Consider the following 21,359-nt stretch of genomic DNA (forward strand, 5'->3'; position numbering starts at 1 on the left):
CCATGGCTCAGCTCCTTGCTGGGAGCTTGGACACTCATTAGGCCAGAGGTTAGGACTGTGGTCAGTGGCGGAGCTGGGGGCGGGGTGAAGGCACCCAGGACAGGGCCTACGGCTGGGAGGGGTAGTGGCCTCTCCTCTGTGGACCCCTCTGTAAGTCACTCACCTCTGAGGGCCTCAGTCCCCTAACCGGGAAGATCTGGAGAGAGATGATTCTGTACTTAGGCTGCACAAGGAGGTTCAATGCGTAGGTTCAAGGGAGGAGAAGAATGTGTGGAGCTTTGTGATGGCTCCACCTGGAGGGGTGAGGGCAGGGATGACAGTCACAGGACACTGAGCACTCAGGAGACCCAGGGACGCAGGCGGAGTTCTCCTCACACGGTCCAGATGAGGCTAGACGCTCAGGGAGGCCAGGTCACAGAGCCAAGGTCACACACAAGTGAGCGTTGGAGCTGGGGTTGTTCTAGACTCAGAGCTCACTGGAGGTTGGGGCAGCAGAGGTACCAGGTCACTCAGGCCACATGTCCAGGGGTTGAGATCAGGCGCCTTGGGGGAAATGTGGGAGGGTAGTATGGCCACAATGACACTGTCCTCCACCCTGCAGGGGGCAACCTCCTTGTTGGCCGCCGTGGAGGTGGAGCTCCGGGGAGCTCAGGAGACAGCAGCAGCAGGTGAGAGTGCCTGCGGGGGAGAGGCCCAGGGGTCAGGGCAGACGGTGCTCCTCCCTCCCAGCTGGAGGCACCCCCCAGGAGGGGGGCGCCTTCCCTCTGCACAACCTGCCCCTGGTACCACGGGACCTGAGCTGACTGCATTGGAAGTGACCAGGAGGAGGGGTGGGGCAGGGACCGCATAACCTGGGATCTGCCAAATACCAGCCTCAGGAGGTGACTGGAGGAAGTTTGGTGCTCCTGAGGGGAAGGGAGGGGGTTCGGAGGAGGCTGCTGAGAGTCCTGGGTTACTCCGTGTGGGGTCTGGGGGCGGGAGAGGAAGCTGAGAGTGAGGGGTGTCAGGGGACCTTCAGATGGCCCCTGAGAGAGGGGGCTCATCACCATTCCTATCCCGATGGCACAGAGTGGCGTCCCCGTCCTCAGTCACCTGCTGCTGCTGGACTACATAATGGACGATCATGAGAAAGGGAGCCTGGAGTGGGGGCGTGGGCAGGATCCCGAGGTTGGGAAGGAGGCAGCCCCACCCTGAGCCCTTAGCTTTCAGCACGTGGCAAACCTCCTCTCATGGGAGCCTAACAGCCGCCCTTGGGAGCAGGGACTTAGGCCCGTCCTGGTCATGAGTGAAAGGAGCCTCCCAATAAGCCGCCCTCCCAGTTCCCTGGGCAGATGAAGCTCAGAGCCGCCTGACTGCAACGCTACAGGAGGCTGAGTCTGAGCTGGACTCATCCACTCCCTCAGACCCTGCCCGTGATGGGGAGTGAAGTCTATCCTTCCAAGTCAAAAAACACATCCTACCAGAGGCTCAGTCTCCCCATCAGTTATCAGAGCGTGTTGGGCTAGAAGGTCTCCGGCCTGAGCTCCCCTGTCCCCACTTCTCAGGACCCCCGAGCCTGGCTCAGGTCCAAGTCCTCCTCTGAGCATGCCTGCCCTCTGGTGGGCTCTGACAGTAAAGCAACATGAGATGGGGTGTGGAAGGGGGCTAGTTACAGGCTAAGGGGGCTGTTTCTAATGGACTTTGGCCATCTGCCTTCCAGAGCAATGCAATCTAATTTGGGAAAAGTATAGAGGTGAGCAGCTGTGGCCTCACTGGGGGACGGTGTGGGTGTGGAAACCAGAGACCCTCCAGGCAGGACCCTCTCTGGCCCCATCTTTCTTACATTTATTGGGCAACTGATACAGAGTTGAGGAGAGCCATCCCACTGGTGGGTGGGCATAGGAGGATGGCATCAAGGACAACTTCCTGGAGGAGGAGCTATTTAACACCAACTGTGAGAAGAGGCAGGGCCCGGATGGAAGTGGAGGGAAGGAAGGTCCCCATGTGAGCTAGGACTTATTACCTGCCCCATGCCCCACTCCTCACCCCCACAAGGCCCCTGAAGGGCCCTGTCTGCATCCTGTCCTTCCCTCTGTCCCAGGAACTGCAAGCAATTAGGGAGATCCAGCTGCTCCAGGTGGCTGCAAACCATTACGAGCTGGAGCCCAGGAGCAATTTGGGGCCTGGTTCCAGGCTATGGGGCCCTTTATCAAGGAAGTGAGGTGAGGCGGGACAGAAAATGGTTGAGGATAAGGTAAACTCTCTCTGATGGCTGCTCCAGAGAGTCTGCAGCCATGGCTCCCTGGTCAGCCCCAGACCTTGTTGCTTGGTGACCCCTGGGACAGCCGGACTCTAGCTGCTGGGAGGTGGCCCTCTTGGTAGCCTCACAGGTGCTCCTCTGTCCAGTAGCTACAGCCTGTCCTGCCACCTAGAGCCCCAGCACCAAAAGGCCAACATGATGAGAGTGGCCTTCAACTCCAATTAGGTCTGGCCAACGGCATCATCTGCTGCCGCTGTGTATGTCCAGGAAAGAACGAATTATTCTTGAAGGCCAACAAGGTCTGTCTGTCAACAAGTTCAGGTCTGAGTGAGTGTCTGGGCAGGCAGAGGCTGAATCCTGGGGTTCAGTGAAGCTTTGGGTTAAGCATGGGCCTGGGGAGAAGAACAGTTGATACTGGATCCCGATTCCACCACTGACCATTCCTGTCATGGAGAGACTTTGGCTACTTTTATGGGACTCATATTCATCCTCTATAAAATGGGTGATGCTAAAGTCCCATGACAATGACAGATGGGGTGCTGTTGACTGACTAAGCATTCAGCTCAGGACTTGGAGCAGACTGTAGTGGGGGCAGGGAGGTGGGTTGTGATTCTGAGGGAGGCCTCACAGATGATCTGTCTCTTCTATTCAGTCACGAAGTCCCTGACACATCGACCAGAACCAGTGGCCGATCTGACTCCTGAAGCCAGCTCAAGTACAGCCACTACCTCTATGGTGGGGACACAACTGGGACATTCATGGTGCACAGGGCCAGCTCTTAAGGGAAAGAGAATTTTGTAAGCCTTTTCCTGGGGTCGCATGAAGCCCAAAAATAGGGAGTGACCCCCCTCCCATCTACCTGACAACTGTACACCGGGGCCTATTTACCTAGGCAAAGTGCAGTATTTAATTCTTGTAAATAGTTATGATTTTAATATAACATTCTATTCTGTTTTCAGTAGAGCCTGGGAGTCATGTTGTGGTTCTTTCACTTCCTGTGCTCATAGAAATGACATACAGAATTTCACATTTCTCCTTGAAATAAGTAATTCGGCTGGGTCATCAGCTTCTTGTATGTGGGAGAAGGGAGAAGGGCCAGCCCCCATCCCCGTCCCTGGCTACTGAAGGACACCCCATGCCCCCTTCCTCAGATGACAGAATCATTTATCTCAGTGTTGTTCACCAGGGCCAGGAGCAGGGACAGGCTCTCAGAACTCCTGGGATTTACAGGTTGGAGGTTCTTTCATAGGCAGAGCAATAACCCCTGAAATAAGGGTGTCTTACAAGTAGTCTGTGGTAGGACCATATCCTTCCCAAGGACCATGGATGTTTTTCTACAGCTCTTGAGGCAGAGGGAACATTTCTGTCTCTCTTGTTCAAGTTTCTTTTCACCAAATACTAGAACTTGTTATTATCTAGTCAACTTGTGAATGATCCACACTCCCCTTTGCTGTCCAGGGTAACTTCTGGGCCTGTGTGGTTCTGAGGTCCACGCTCTCAGACAATCTCCAGTTTACACACTCAGTTGTGTCCTTACCAACTTGTAGTAAAGGTTCAGCAGGGCCTAATCCCGTAGACCTTGTTGCCTCTGGGACAGCTATATTCTTTTCCACTGTTGTGCTGTGATGATTTTAAGGGGCGTGGAATTTTCCTGGTGGAAGATTTGAAAGATGAGGCATAAAAGGGTAGGAGCTGGGGTTCCAGCAGGGGAATGCCATCAAAATGATGATGTGTGGACATGCATGGATACAGCCTTACCAATTAAAATGCTGAGGACTTCACTGGTGGCGCAGTGGTTAAGAATCTGCCTGCCAATGCAGGGGACATGGGTTCGAGCCCTGGTCCGGGAAGATCCCACATGCCGCGGAGCAACTAAGCCCGTGCGCCACAACTACTGAGCCTGCGCTCTAGAGCCCACGAGCCACAACTACTGAGCCCACGTGCTGCAACTACTGAAGCCTGAGCGCCTAGAGCCCGTGCTCCACAACAAGAGAAGCCACCACAATGAGAAGCTTGCGCATCGCAACAAAGAGTAGCCTCCACTTGCCTCAACTAGAGAAAGCCCGTGCGCCGCAACGAAGACCCAACGCAGCCAAAAATAAATAAAATAAAAATGAATAAAATGCTGAAATGCAGTCAATCTGGGTGGTAAAAAGACACTGCTCTGAGCTCACCCTGAGTACCCACCCATAACAGGGACAAAATACATGAGGCCAAAACTGATAGAATGCATGAAAATAAATCAATTCACTAATACAGCTGTAGATGTCAACACTCCCTTATAATGAATTATAAAGTCCAGCAGGCAGAAAATCACAAAAGACAAAATTAAACTCAACAATGCCATGTAACAACTGGAGTTAATGTAATCTATGGAATGCTTCATGCAACCACAGCAGAATACGCATTCTCAAATTCCCATCGAAATTTCACTATGACAAAACACATTCTGTGACAGTAGAAGACCTTAACAAATTTGGAAGAACAGAAATCATAAGAAATACGCTCTCACAGCACACAAGCATTGTTCTAGGAATCAATAACAGATGGTTTAAAAAAAACCCAAATATACGGACATTCAACAACTCACTTTTTAAAAAAATTATCTCACTCTGAGGTTTTTTATTTATTTATTTATGGCTGCGTTGGGTCTTCATTGCTATGCGCAGGCTTCCTCTAGTTGCGGCAAGTGGGGGCTAGTCTTCGTCGTGGTGCGTGGGCTTCTTATTGCGGTGGCTTCTCTTGTTGTGGAGCATGGGCTCTAGGTGTGCGGGCTTCAGTAGTTGTGGCACGTGGGCTCAGTAGCTGTGGCTCACGGGCTCTAGAGCACAGGCTCAGCAGCTGTGGCACACGGGCTTAGTTGCTCTGCGGCATGTGGGATCTTCCTGGACCAGGGCTTGAACCCGTGTTCCCTGCATTGGCAGGTGGATTCTTAACCACTGCGCCACCAGGGAAGTCCCAACAACTCACTTCTAAATAATACATGGGATCAAAGAAGAAGTCTCAAGGGAAATGAAAAATTATTTTGAATTAAATGAAATGATTATGCAACTTATATAAGGTTGTGGGATGCAGGAAAAGCAATGTCTAGAGGAAAATTTACTCTATCAAACAAATTCCATCACAGAAAAATCGATAATCAGTAACATAAGCATCTGCCTTAGGAAACTATAAAGAGAAGAGCAAATAAAACGTAAAGGAGGCAGAACAAAAAAATAATAAAAATTAGGAGGAAAATCAATGTAATTGTGGGAAACCAATGGAGAATATTAAAACCAAAAAAGCTGATTATTTGACAAGATTAATAAAATTGATAAACATCTAGTGAACAAGTCTAAGGAAAGAGAGAGGCAGAAATTACAATGTAAGGCCATCATGGGTAACTCCAAGAGGTATGACCCTTGGTTGCCGAAGCCTCTATAGTGAAAGACTGTCTGAGAACACTACCAGGTATGCCTGTTTTACAGCAATTTAAACAGTCGAGAGCCTTCTATGACAGGGGTGCCCATTCAAGGTAGGCCAATTTGCAAGTTAACAGCATAAAAGGACTCAAGTAAGTTTGTAAACAAGGCACACACTGCCTCCCAACACCACAAGAATCTCACAGCGTTGTGAGTGCTAAGAGGGATGATAGCTATTTCTTCATGGTGTCAGGAAGGCGGTAGCCTTGTGTTTTTAAATAATTTTTTTTAATGTAACCGAAAGGTCAGGGTCTCATATGTGTGGGGCAATCACCCACACACTTTTTAGCAGCCACTTTTTAAAAATAATGTATGTCCTGAATGTCAAACGAATGTCCACAAAGGAGAATGTCATTAAGGTAACGTCATACCTGTGCTCCTGGAACTGGAAATGAAGTTCAGACCTTGCCTTGCAGATACTGTGCAGTGGCAGTGGTGTTCAGGTTCCCTGAAGGTAACCAGGTAAAGGTGTATCATGACCACTGAGGTCATTCTACTGTGACCCTTGTTTACAAACACACTTGAAAATGACCTCAGCATGTGTATTAGAGTCTCTCTCCATTCTGATCTTTGTTGACAGAATGAGGCTTCCACCCACCCCTTCTGCACCTCCATTTATTTGGACTTGAGCTAAAGAATCCCATGGCCTTCCAAGCACTTGGCTCTGGTGGCAGTATGAATTCCCTCAGCCCTCGCCTCGGTGAAGGGACCCTTTTCTGACCAACCATAACCTATGAGATGTGTATATAAAACTCTCAGGTATATTTAGAGAGATAAATGATTATGTGACCAAATCATAATTCTAGACTACTATATGCTATTATGTTTTTGTTTCTGAACTCACAGATTTCAGAGAAAGAGAAAAATCAGTTGAGTTTTCTGGATGATAAGGAGGAGCTCTTTCTGGATATCTTTAAATTTCTCTTGTACATACACCTAGAAATGAACTGATGGGTCCTAAGGTTATTCTAGGTTTAATTTTTAAGGAACTGCCAGATCATTTTCCAAATTGGCTGCATGATTCTACATTCCCACCAGCAGTGGATGAGGGTTTCAATTTTTCCATATACTTGACAAAATTTATTATTGCTTCACTTTTTTATTCTAACTATCCTAGTGGTTGTGAAGTGGTATCTCATGGGGTTTGATTTGCATTTCCTTGATGACTAATGATGTCCATCATCTTGTCATGTGCTCTTGGCCATTTGGACATCTTCCTTGGAAAAATGTCTATTTACATTCTCTACCATTTTAAAATTGGGTTATTTGACTTACTATTATTGAACTGTAAGTGTTCTTTAAATATTTTCAATAAAAATCCATTATCAGGTAAGTGATTTCCTAAATTTTCATCCATTCTGTGGGTGGCATTTTCACTCTCTTGCTTTAAAATTTTTACTTTTCATTGTGGCAATATACACATACTATAAATTTTACATCTTTTTTTTAAATTAATTAACTTATTTATTTTTGGCTGCGTTGGGTCTTCGTTGTTGCACGCGGGCTTTCTCTAGTAGTGGCGAGCTGGGGCTACCTCTTCGTTGCGGTGCATGGGCTTCCCATTGCGGTGGCTTCTCTTGTTGCGGAGCACGGGCTCTAGGCACGTGGGCTTCAGTAGTTGTAGCACATGGGCTCTAGAGTGCAGGCTCAGTAGTTGTGGCGCATGGGCTTAGTTGCTCCGTGGCATGTGGGATCTTCCCGGACCAGGGCTCGAACCTGTGTCCCCTGCATTGGCAGGCGGATGCTTAACTACTGTGCCACCAGGGAAGTCCATATATATATATATATCTTATTGGAGTATAGCTGCTTTACAATATTGTGCAAGTTTCTGCTGTACAGTAAAGTGAATCAGCTATACATATACATATATCGCCTCTTTTTTGGATTTCCTTCCCATTTAGGTCACTACAGATCATTGAGTAGAGTTCCCTGTGCTATACAGTAGGTTCTCATTAGTTATCTATTTTATGCATAGTAGTGTATATATGTCAATCCTAATCTCCCAGTTCATCTCATCTTGGTATCCATAGGTTTGTTCTCTACATCTGTGTCTCTATTTTTGTTTTGCAAATAAGTTCATCTATACTGTTTTTCTAGATTCCCCATATAAGTGATATTATACGATATTTGTTTTTCTCTTTCTGACTTCACTCTGTATGACAGTTTCTAGGTCTATCCACATCTCTGCAAATGGTACAATTTTGTTCCTTTTTCTGGCTGAGTAATATTCCATTGTATATATGTACTACATCTTCTTTATCCATCCCTCTGCTGATGGACAAAGATGACAACAGTTCTGTGGTTGGTCTCCGAATGTCAATGTACTTCTCTCCACTGTACTTAAGTTCTCACTACTGAATTGACACTTAAGATGTAAATTTTGGGACTTCCCTGGTGGCGCAGTGGCTAAGAATCCGCCTGCCAATGCAGGGGACACGGGTTGCAGCCCTGGTCCGGGAAGATCCCACATGGCGCGGAGCAACTAAGCCCATGCGCCACACTACTGAGTCTGTGTTCTAGAGCCAGGGAGCCACGACTACTGAAGCCCGTGCGCCTAGAGGCCATGCTCCACAACAAGAGAAGCCACTGCAATGAGAAGCCCGCACACCACAATGAAGAGTAGCCCCAACTCTCTGCAACTAGAGAAAGCCCGCGTGCCCAACGCAGACAATAAATAAATTAATTAAATCTATTTTTAAAAAAACAAACAGCTAGAGGGCTGTAGGAAACAGAGTCCACTCTTAAAGGGCAAACACAAAATCTCACATGCTCCTAGTCCCAGCAAAGAGGTTTAATTATGATATGTCTAGGCCCAGGATGAGCTGTATCCATGCCTTTTTTGTTTACCAACATCCTCCCCTCCCACATTCTACATCTTGAAACAATGTTGATGGGCAAAAAACACTTGTCCTCTGATTGACAAAGTGAAGAAAAGTCATCATCCTTACCTATTAAATGGAAGGTTCCTGAAGGTTTCCCAAATCACATCTCTGTAGTTTCTTCTGTGAAGGATCCAGTAAAGCCCAATCCTCCAGGGTGAAGTTCACAGCCACATCCTCAAAAACCACTGAGTTTTAAAACATCCCAATTATGTGTATAGTGGGATGTATGAGACTGACAGGATTGGACATCTATACTCCATTTACAGGAAGGTGTCGTATGATTCTGTCATCTCCGAACATTTATTCTATGACTCAATCATCAGAAACTTACTCTCATACTTCCTCATGAATTTAACAGCATCATGAACACATGAAAAATATTTATACATTTTACTATGATCATGATATATCTTATTTCTCTCCAACAGCAGAGTGCAGAGCCTGTTGGGAAATGACAGAAATGCCATACAAATGAAATAAATATTATCATTTTAAGATAATTAATTCCTTGTGAGAAAAACTCTTTCCTTCCTTGTTACCCACCATTTACAGCACTCCATGAGGCAGAGGGTCCAACCTGCATGAAGTTTCCATTAATAAAATCAGTGAAGAAGGAGAAAGTTTCTCTTCTATTTCCATCACCAAACATGACAGTCCAGGAGGCCTGTATTAAACAAACTTTTATTTTTAAAATATATTTATTTATTTATTTATTTTTGGCTGCATTGGGTCTTCGTTGCTGCATGCGGGCTTTCTCTAGTTGTGGTGAGCGGGGGCTACTCTTCCTTGCGGTGCGCGGGATTCTCATTGCGGTGGCTTCTCTCGTTGCGGAGCACGGGCTCTGGGCGCTCGGGCTTCAGTAGGTGTGGCACGTGGGCTCTAGAGCGCGGACTCAGTACTTGTGTCTCACGGGCTTAGTTGCTCCACAGCATGTGGGATCTTCCCAGAGCAGGGATCGAATCCGTGTCCCCTGCATTGGCAGGTGGATTCTTAATCACTGCGCCACTACGGAAGTCCTAAGCAGACTTTTAACAAAGCCCAGCTGGCTGTATTGTCCTACAGTATAGTTGATCATTGAAACAACACGGGTTTGAACTGCATGGATCCACATATACATGGAGGTTTTTCAATGGTAAGTACTACAGTGCCACAGGATCCAGGGTTGGTTGAACCCAGGATGAGAAACTGCAGATGCAGAGGGCCTATTTAAGTTATATGGATGTTCCACTGGGCAGAGAGTCAGAATACCTAACCCCTGCATTATACAAAGGTCAATTGTATTGCAGCCCATTAGAAGGAATGCAGCTGCCCAAATGTAAATATTCTTAAAAATAAGCATTGCTTTTAATCTGTGTCATATTCATCACAGAGCAGTTCTTCCTTTCTCTCTCCGACCGATTTGATGGTATTGAAGGACAGAGGAAACAAAAAGTGCCCAGAGACGAGAAGGTATTTTGAGACTAAAAAACGAGGCAGGCAGCTCCATATAAATCAATGGATCTGTTTACTATAGAGTAATTTACTCACAGGGTAGGTGGGCAGACAATGATCCAGAAGCATTTGAAGCTGCACTCCACTCTGCCAAGGGGCAACTGGGACAAATTTATCATTCACCTAGGGTATGGGAGTACATGGTTGAAGAGAGGAACTGCACTCCCAAGTCAAGATTTATGAATGGGCATCTAGTCTCGTGGGTACCAGGAATACATCAGCGAAGGTCTTCATCATTGTTTGGAGGCTAACAGAGCATAGACCTAATGATCATTAAACTGCATCTATTAACTACACAGCCCTTGATGACAGAGAAGTGATTTTCCATACAGTACAGTCCTGGGTAGGGTCAGTGGAAGGGCAGGAGGAACTGTACAGGTCCAAGATGGTGTCAGTTATGCTAACAGCCATACAGATGCGTTAGGAGTTATTTGGAACTTAGAGCACAGAAACAAAGAAGACATGACAACTTAGACCTCAAAATCCCTATACCCATGGGCCTCAGGGCTGTTTACAGCCAATCTTGGCACACACAGGCTCACACACCAAATCAATAATATGCCAGAAGAACTCTTTCTGGCAGAACCATTACAGTCTATCCTGGGCCTTGCTGCCCTTGAGGAACAGGTTAACAGCTGTAGATTGCAAAAACCTGAAAGCATTTCCTCTAAGATCAGGAACATGACAAGAATGTCCACTCTTGCCACTTTTATTCAACAAAGTTTTGGAAGTCCTAGCCATGGCAATCAGAGAAGAAAGAGAAATAAAAGGAATCCAACTTGGAAAAGAAGTAAAACTGTCACTGTTTGCAGATGACATGATACTATAGATGCTACAGATGCTACTGGAAAACTACTAGAGCTTATCAATGAATTCAATAAAGTTTCAGGATACAAAATTAACACACAGAAATCTGTTGCATTTCTACACATTAACAATGAAAGATCAGAAAGAAAAATTAAAGAAACAATCCCATTTATCATTGCATCAAAAAGAATAAAATACCTAGGAATAAACCTACCTAAGGAGACAAAAGACCTGTACTCTGAAAACTGTAAGATGCTGATGAAAAAAATTGAAGACAACACAAACAGATGGAAAGGTACACCATGTTCTTGGATTGGAAGAATCAATACTGTCAAAATGACTATACTACCCAAGGCAATCTACAGATTCAGTGCAATCTCCATCAAATTACCAATAGCACTTTTCACAGAATTAGAACAAAAAATCTTAAAATTTGTATGGAGACACAAAAGACCCCAAATAGCCAAAGCAATCTTGAGAAAGAAAAATGGAGCTGGAGGAATCAGGCTGCCTGGCTTCAGACTATACTACAAAGCTATAGTCATCAAAACAGTATGATACTGGTACATAACAGAAATATAGATCAGTGGAACAGGATAGAAAGCCCAGAAGTAAACCCACACGCCTATGGTCAATTAATCTACAACAAAAGAGGCAAAACTATACAATGGAGGAAAGACAGTCTCCTCAATAAACGGTGCTGGGAAAACTGAACAGCTACATATAAAATAATGAAATTAGAACACTCTTTAACACCACACACAAAAATAAACTCTAAATGGATTAAAAACCTAAACATAATACCAGATAATATAAAACTCTTAGGCAGAACACAGGCAGAATACTCTCAGACGTAAATCACAGCCATATCTTTTTCGATCCGTCTCCCAGAGTAATGGACATAAAAACAAAAACAAACAAATGGGACCTAATTAAACTCAAAATCTTTTGCACAACAAAGGAAACCATAAACAAAACGAAAAGACAACCCACAGAATGGGAGAAAATATTTGCAAACAATGTGACTGACAAAGGATTAGTCTCCAAAATATACAAACAGCTCATGCAGCTCAATATCATAAAAACAAACAACCCAATCAAAAAAATGCACAGAAGACTTAAAGAGACATTTCTCCGAGGAAGACATACAGATGGCCAAGAGGCACATGAAAATATGCTCAATATCACTAATTACTAGAGAAATGCAAATCAAAACTATAATGAGATATCACCTCACACCAGCCAGAATGGTCATCATCAAAAAATCTACAAACAACAAATGCTGGAGAGGGTGTGGAGAAAAGGAAACCCTCCTACACTGTTGGTGGGAATGTAAATTGGTACAGCCACTGTGGAGAACAGTATGGTGGTTCCTTAGAAAACTAAAAATAGAGCTACCCTATGACACAGCAATCCCATTCCTGGGCATATATCTGGAGAAAAACATGGTTCGAAAGGATACATGCACCACAGTGTTCATTGTAGCACTGTTTACAATAGCCAAGACATGGAAGCAACCTAAATGTCCAGCAACAGATGAATGGATAAAGAAGATGCGGTATATATATACAATGGAATATTACTCAGCCGCTAAAAAGAATGAAATAATGCCATTTGCAGCAACATGGATGGACCTGGAGATTACCATACTAAGTGAATTAAGTCAGACAAAGAAGGACAAATATCATATATGTTCCTTATATGCAGAATCTAAAAAAAAAATGATACAAATGAACTTATTTACAAAACAGAAACAGACTCACAGACTTAGAGAACAAACATCGTTACTGGGGGAGAAGGGTAGAGGGAGGGATAGATTGGGAGTTTGGGATTGACAAGTACACATTGCTATATTTAAAATAGGTAACAAGGACCTACTGTATAGCACAGGGAACTCTGCTCAATATCCTGTAATGGGAAAAGAATTTGAAAAGGAATAGATAGATGTATATGTATAACTGAATCACTTTGCTGTACACCCAAAACTAACACAACATTTTTAATCAACTATACTCCAATATAAAATAAAAAATTTTTTGAAAAGAGCTGTAGATTGCAGAGCGTTCAGTGAAATCCACAATGGGTTGATGGTGAATTTTTCCCATGATTATGAAATACATAACTGTGTCAGCAGCACTTTCTTCCAAAAGAACATAAAATCTCCATTCTCCAATCAGGTAGAAATGTTTTCTGACCATGTACTCTAGAAGCTTCCCAGACCATTTCTGTAATTTCCAAGCTCCCCTGTGAAGTAAAGGGCATGACAGCTCAACCTCTGAGCATAAGAATGAACCCCTCAGCTGATGATACCACACACTCCAAATAGCCTATGAAAAGGTTTATTCCTTCATAATTGAGGTCTCTGAGGAGAGTAAGTCAGGCCTCTCGAGCCGGCTTGAAATAGCTTAAGAGAGCAAGGAAAGGTGCATGGACTTGGTTTTATACTGAGGTTAGGGGGAGTTCACATACAAGGACCTGAGCATGAGTGGATTCAATCTCTTGCTGCCCCCAAAGGAGGGAGCACTAAGACTTTCTTCCTGCCTTGGACACATGTGGGTCAGAAGGGGAAGGAGGGATGGGGCTCTAAAGCTGTCCAAAGTCAATTGTCAAAAATCTGAGTCAGAAACTTCCACTTCCTGGTCTGGCATTTATTGGCTTAGAAGCCATCATTCTCGAATTCACAAGAAAAAAGCAAAAAACCTTGAAATTAACTGCTCTTCATTGATCCATCAGAGCATTTGAGTCAGGGCGACCCAGTGTCTCCAAAACTGGGAAGGAGAAAATAAACATAGCATTTTGAAATATGCCCCAAATATTCTGTTCTTCACATGGCCTGTACTTAAGAAAATCTGTTTTGGCAGAACTCTAGGACCACCTTCTTTAAATAGAAGGTTTAAATACACATCATGGGAATACCTGAAGGAATAGAAAGACAGAAAGGAACAAAAGAAACCAGAGAAATAACAATTACTGGGCTTCCCTGATGGCGCAGTGGTTAAGAATCCACCTGCCAATGCAGGGGACAACGGTTCGAGCCCTGGCCCAGGAAGATCTCACATGCTGTGGAGCAACTAAGCCCGTGCACCACAACTCCTGAGCCTGCACTCTAGAGCCCGCATGCCACAGCTACTGAGCCCATGTGCCACAACTACTGAAGCCTGCATGCCTAGAGCCCATGCTCCGCAATAAGAGAAGCCACTGCAATGAGAAGCCCGTGCACCTCAATGAAGAGTAGCCCCCACTCACTGCAACCAGAGAAAGCCCGCGTGCAGCAATGAAGACCCAACGCAGCCAAAAATAAAAATAAATAAATAAATTTTTAAAAAAAATTACTGAGATATTCATAAATTAATTTTTAAAAACTAGACATCCAGGAAGCTCAGAGAACACTAAACATGATAAACAACAAAAATGCACACCCAAGTATCTCATATTCGAACTAGAGCAAAACCAAAGACAAAGAGAAAATACTGAAAGAAGCCAGGGGGGAAAAGCTTTCCTTATAGAGAAACAAAAATTATAATTAAATGTGACTTCTCAAAACTATTCAAGCAACAAGAGAATGAAGTGAATTAAAGTTTTTAAAGTACTTCCAATGATTCAAAGAAATGGAAAGATATCCCATGCTCTTGGACTGGAAGAATTAATATTATTAAAATGACCATACTACTCAAAGCAATCTACAGATTTAATGTGATCCCTATCAAGTTACCCATGACATTTTTCACAGAACTAGAACAAATAATCCTAAAATTTATATGGAACCATAAAAGACCCAGAATTACCAAAGCAATCCTGAGGAAAAAGAACAAAGCAGGAGGCATAACCCTCCCAGACTTCAGTCAATACTACAAAGCTACAGTGATCAAAACAGCATGGTACTGGAACAAAAACAGATATATGGGTCAATGGAACAGAATAGAGAGCCCAGAAATAAACTCACACACCTATGGACAATTAATCTTCGACAAAGAAGGCAAGAATATACAATGGAAAAAAGACAGTCTCTTCAGCAAATGGTGTTGGGAAAGTTGGACAGCCGCATGTAAATCAATGAAGTTAGAACACACCCTCATACCGTACACAAAAATAAACTCAAAATGACTTAAAGATTTAAATATAAGACATGACACCATAAAACTCCTAGGAGAGAACACAGGCAAAACATTCTCTGACATAAATCGTACCAACATTTTCTTAGGTCAGTCTCCCAAAGCAATAGAAATAAAAGCAAAAATAAACAAATGGGACCTAATCAAACTTACAAGCTTTTGTACAGCAAAGGAAACCATAAACAAAGTGAAAAGACAACCTACAGACTGGGAAAAAATATCTGCAAATGATGCAACCAATAAGGGCTTCATTTCCAAAATATACAAACAGCTCATACAACTCAATATCAAAAAACAAACAACCCAATTGAAAAATGGGCAGAAGATCTAAATAGACATTTCTCCAAAGACAAACAGATGGCCAAGAGGCACATGAAACGGTGTTCAACATCCCTATTTATTAGAGAAATGCAAATCAAAACTACAGTGAGGTACCCCTCACACCAGTCAGAATGGCCATCATTAAAAAGTCTACAAATAACAAATGCTGGAGGGTGTGGAGAAAAGGGAACCCTCCTACACTGTTGGTGGGAATGTAAACTGGTGCAGCCACTATGGAAAACAGTATGGAGGTTCCTCAAAAAAACTAAACATAGAGTTGCCATATGATCCAGCAATCCCACTCCTAAGCATATATCCAGAAAAAACTATAATTCGAAAAGTTACATGCACCCCTATGTTCACAGCAGCACTATTCACAATAGCCAAGACATGGAAACAACCTAAATGTCCATCCACAGATGAATGGATCAAGAAGATGTGGTGTATACATATACAATGGAATACTACTCAGCCATAAAAAATGAAATAAGGCCATTTGCAGCAACATGGGTGGACCTAGAGATTATCATACTAAGTTAAGTCAGAAAGAGAAAGACAAATACCACACGATATCACTTATATATGGAATCTAATATATGACACAAATGAACCTATCTACAAAACAGAAACAGACTCACAGACATAGAGAACAGACTTGTGGTTGTGGGGGGAAGGGATGGATTGGAAGTTTGGGATTAGCAGATGCAAACTACTATATCAATATAGAGAATGGATAAACAACAAGGCCGTACTCTATAGCACAGGGGAATATATTAAGTGTCCTGTGATAAACCATAATGGAAAAGAATATGAAAAAGAATGTATATATATATATAAACTGAGTCACTTTGCTGTACAGCAGAAATAAACACAACATTGTAAATCAACTATACTTCAATAAAATTTTTTTTAATTTAAAATTTATTTAATTTTTACTTTTCTACAGAGGAAAGCATTCTAAGATTTACTCCTTTAAACACTAACTTATAAAAGTTTAAACCATAAAAAATGAAAAGTTTCAAATCTAAGTAAAATAACAAGAGGCAGAGTTTCTCTTTATATCTCACTCTAGGAGGTTATCTCAGGAATAAGTAACATTTTATAATGCATAAGGGATCTGGTCCTAATTCATTAAATGTATTAGGATTTTCAATGATTTGTATAGTAGTTTACCTCTTATCAATTAAAATAGGGATTCATTTGCCTCACCAATATTATAGAACTTAAATTTTCAAAGTCCTCTTGGGATATGCACATACACAAATGACTTAAAAATGTAAAATCCACCTGAGACTCAAATCTCTTATCTTGAGGACCTTTTGCCTAAAATGAACAAATATTCTATTTGGTTCCAGAATTTCTTGCCTTCCTCCCCTTGTATCTCTCAATCAATTTATATTTTCAAAACCCAGAATGAAAGATTTTATATACTCACACAGGAAATAATATCACAACTGCTAAGATAAACTAGAATTAAGAGCTGCAAAGTTCAATATATAAATGTATACAAAGAAAGAAATGCAAATACATGAATCAGGTGAGACAGCCTGCTTCCCCACAGTTCAGAAGAAAACCCACATTCCCAAGCTTGAGGGCCAGACTCCCCTGTGGAGATACAACCCCTGGAGTTGGTCAGTTTCTGGTTGGTGATGGAGGATAGGGACACCTGAGCAGCCAAAGGAATGATATCTGGTGGCTTCACATACCATCCTATCCCGTGAGCATATAAGCCTTCCTCCCCCAGGCTTCCATTCTCACAAGTGAGGAAACTCCTGGACAGACTGAATTTAAGGTTGTGACCCAAACAAGCTCCCAAATTTATAAGCCCTTTGTTTAGAAGACAGAACTCCTGACTTTCACAGACTTTCTCAACGTACTCAAATTACTCCGAGTGCACCTACGCTGCGGATGCAAAGATCAAGCCTATGTCTAGAAACAGGCCCAAGTAAACCAGTTACAACCTCAGAGAGGGGATTACCCCCATCCCCCCACCCACTACCACATGTGCATCCCCCTTTCCAGGGCTCCGTAGCTTCTCTCAGTATAAAGGCTCCTTCCACGGTGGATGTGAGCAGGTAGGACACCTGCAGGAGGAGACTCCCCAAAGAGAACCAGCTGGCCCTTCAAGAACTTCCCTTTGCATCCTCAAAGACTGGGGACGCTGACAGGCTCTGCTTCCCCCTGGAGGTGCTGGACCACCATTTATACTCTAAATATACAAACCCAGTGTTGGAACAATCCAGCAAAAGCACTCAAACCCAGTGTTTATGTGTAAAGAATAGAAGAAAATCGTAAGGCATTTCTCTAGTTCAAGACGAAAGTGCACAAATATCCACTATTTTCAGAAAATAAATGTCAGTTAATTATTATTTCCATGGCAAGAAATTGCTTGGAAAACAATCATAATTGAATGCACTTCTAAATGTTGGAAACATAAGCCCTGATACTGCATTTGAAATCACCCAAAAGAACAGATCTCAGAATGCTACTACATCCATTCGTGGAAAGAAAAAAGGAAACAAAAATTTTAACAAATGGAATGTAATAATAGAATCTTTTTTTCTGAAATTCACCTGTTTCTTGACTCTTTGGAAATACTATATACTCTCTTTCAAGATCTATTGATTAAACATATTTATACTTATTGAAAAACAGATAATTAAAATAGCGAATGAACTTGCAAACTCAGGGAGTAGTAATGCCATGAAAAGGACAGATCACCTAGGAATGTCTCCAAAGTAGATCCTTCACCCAAACGACTCAAACGAGACGTCTGTTGCCCAGGAAATATTCTGGGAGAAGAGGCACAGGATTTCATGCAACCTAGTTCCAGGTAATTATTCTTCACTTTCTTCTCATGTAAAAATCCACAGACAAATATGAATTTTAAAAAATATCCTATCCAGGGCCCTGGGAAAAATTAATAAAGTTAAAATATTGAGTCTGAAATGCACCAGGGAGGACAAAGAGTTGATAACGATGCTGTGACCAGAGAGGGAAAGTTGGCTTTGGGAATTCAGGAGGGATCTGGAAATTTAGGGACATATCGCCAGCCCTAGGAAGAGTAGCCTGGGGGGTTAGGGTCGTGGATTTGAGCTCCTGCTCCCCAAACATTTGGAAAACTCCCAAACATTTGGAAAACTCAGGAGAAAACTGATCCCCTCTAGAAAGAAAGGAGGGACTGAGGACTCCACAGACCACAGCTCCTCCCACATATGAACCCAAAAGACAGAGTCAGGATTATCCACTGCTGACACACCCCGTCTCATCATACAATTAAGGGCAGATGAGAGACTGTAGGTACAGAGCTGCTGAGAGAAGCCCCGGGCCGAAGTTGCCAGGTGCAGTAACTGGACAGAACGTCCAGGGTTCCAGCTGCCAGCCCAGCCCCCACACTGTGCACGGAGGCAACTGAGGTCCAAGCAGTCCTCGCAATGGACTCAGGTCCGCAGATTCCAGAGTTGACCATGGGGAGGCCACAGGCAGTCACTCCTCCCCATCCTGGACACAAGGCCCCGCACACTCACCCTACCTTCCTATATCGCATGTCATTTTTTACATTTCATCAAAGCCCTTATTTCCATCTTATAAACCAAAGCTTTACCATTTGTTAACCACCTCTCTTGTTCCCACAAAATTATAAGCACCATGACTGCAAGAACTTGTTTGTCTCACTCCGCTATAACCAAATCCTACAGTGCCTTGTTTATTTGTGCTAAATGGGGTACACTGACTCTTAAGTGCATGGCAATGAGGGATGTTGAATCATTAGCTTCAAGAGTATAGTGTCTGCGCAAGAAAGGCTTGACTGGAACAGCGGTCTTGTCTTTCTCCCTTGCTACATTTGTGTTTATCTAAACTTATTCAACTCAGTGGAATCATAAGGGAGTTACTGAAAATATTACATAGCATACTAAGGAGTTAATTTATATATTTTAACTGACACACTTTATGGTAAAAAGTGTCTAATACAACAGTTTTTAGTAATACGTAGGAAAGGCAAAAGCTGTTCCAAAGGACCAGGAGCTGGCCTACATTCAGGGCAAGGCCTACTCTTATCCTTTTAAGAGAAAATGTCACATACGTCCTTCATTAAAGGTAATCAGTGACTACGATGGGCCAAGACATTTATAAGGGGATTTTATAAACATATATCTAACAATGATAAAAAAAGTTTCAAATCATAACAGTGACCAGTATTTCCCTCTTCTTACTAATATGACTGACTGGGGCTTCTCATGAATTAAATTTAATTCCATCAAATTGTTTTGGCCTTTGAGAAAACAAAGTTTACAATTACCAATGATAGGAGAAAGATTAGCCCTCACAGCATTCAATACACAAAAAATTCTTGATGCCTTCAATAGCAATCCAATCGTACAACATAAGCCAAAATCCTGAACACAACGTCTTAGACTGCTCTGCCATCCTGACTTCCTCAAAATCCTACAAAAGTCCAAAGTACCTTTTATGATACACTTCATGGTCACGTGTACCTTGCGGTCATTCTTATTATCAGAATTCATTACCCTCCTCTCTTTGACTACAGGTGTAATCATGCAGGTCACTGGCAAGTGGGCACTGAAAAAACATAATTTAAGTTTGGGGTATTAATTATGAGTGAGAAATTAGTTTCATGTCAAAAACTGTAGATATTAAAAAATAAAATATGCCTGAGGAAAAATTACCTGAACTTTTATGGAAATGATAACACTGACTCATAATTTATAAAGACGAAATGAAAAAAACCACAAAGTTTATTTGAAAATCCACAATTATAATGGGACTTTTTAATATATCCTCTTAGGAAATAAAAAACACAGTATTTCTTATCATGTGACAGCTTAGAAAAGAGTTAATAATATATTTCAATGAAAGAAATACAGAAGGTTTCCTTTGACAAAAAAATGCACACACATATTTGAAAACATTTAGACATACATTCAGCTACAAGAAATAGGAGACACCCATGGTCCTGCTGACATGAGGAAGGTGCTTATTCTCACATGGAAGGACCAGGTGAAGGCAGCCAGTGTATAATGCAGCAGAGAAACAAACTCCCATGTCGTTCTTTACTGACTGCACCTTAGTAAATGCAAACATTCTCACTAGCACTGCTAAAAGCATAATGCGTTTCCTGTGCAAATTAGACCTTATATGGATATAAGTAGAGAAGAGGGGAATCAGATAATACTTCCAAGCGTGAAAGTCTGAATTAGTTTCCTGATAGACACAAAGGAACTTACCAAAAAATCCAAACTTTAATGGATCTTTGATGTGGATCTTGGAAAGACATCAGTGGAAACCCACAGCTCTACAAAAATGGAAACCAAACAGTTGGTGGTGGTTTTGAGGATACTCTTGATTAGAAGGTCAACAATCCAGAAAATAGGCTGGAAGATGGTATCCTTGAAGTTCCTATATGTATCAGTCTCTCTCCCTGTATGGTGGCTCCAAACTCTGACTAATGCCATGTTCGTTTCTGCCTTCCAAATCCTATGCAAGTGAGGCTATTGGTGAATTCTAACATGGAGCCATAAGGGGGATGGATTCTGTAAACTCTAGTTCCTAACATTACCCACAGGGAGGATATCTCCAATTTTACATTTTTTGGGGCCTATCATATCTCTCTGCTTAAATCAAACTCTATTCACCAAATACCAGTCAGAATAAAGGACAAAAAGCAAAGGCCCAAATATGAAAATAATAATTCACATGAAACTATATTCTTTCATAAACTTGACACACACAAAAATTTTTTTCCAACTGTTTATTTGTATGGAAAGTGGAAAAAGGCTCAGATACCCATCACCCCTAAAGAGGAGCTTTGTCAGTAACAAAGGTGGAATATATATACTGGACTAGGGATATCTAGAAACCACCACAAAGCCAGTAGGAAAATCCAAACTATCATTTTTCAGTGGTCCTTTAACACAGAACAAATAAAACATTATTTAAAAATTAACCTAATTGCTTATTAGAAACACACTTTAATTCATGCATGGATCCAACAGGCTCAAAACTGAGAGAAAATATTAACTAATTT

The sequence above is a fragment of the Eschrichtius robustus genome, chromosome 2, assembly GCF_028021215.1.
Source record: "Eschrichtius robustus isolate mEscRob2 chromosome 2, mEscRob2.pri, whole genome shotgun sequence".
Lineage (NCBI taxonomy): Eukaryota > Metazoa > Chordata > Mammalia > Artiodactyla > Eschrichtiidae > Eschrichtius > Eschrichtius robustus.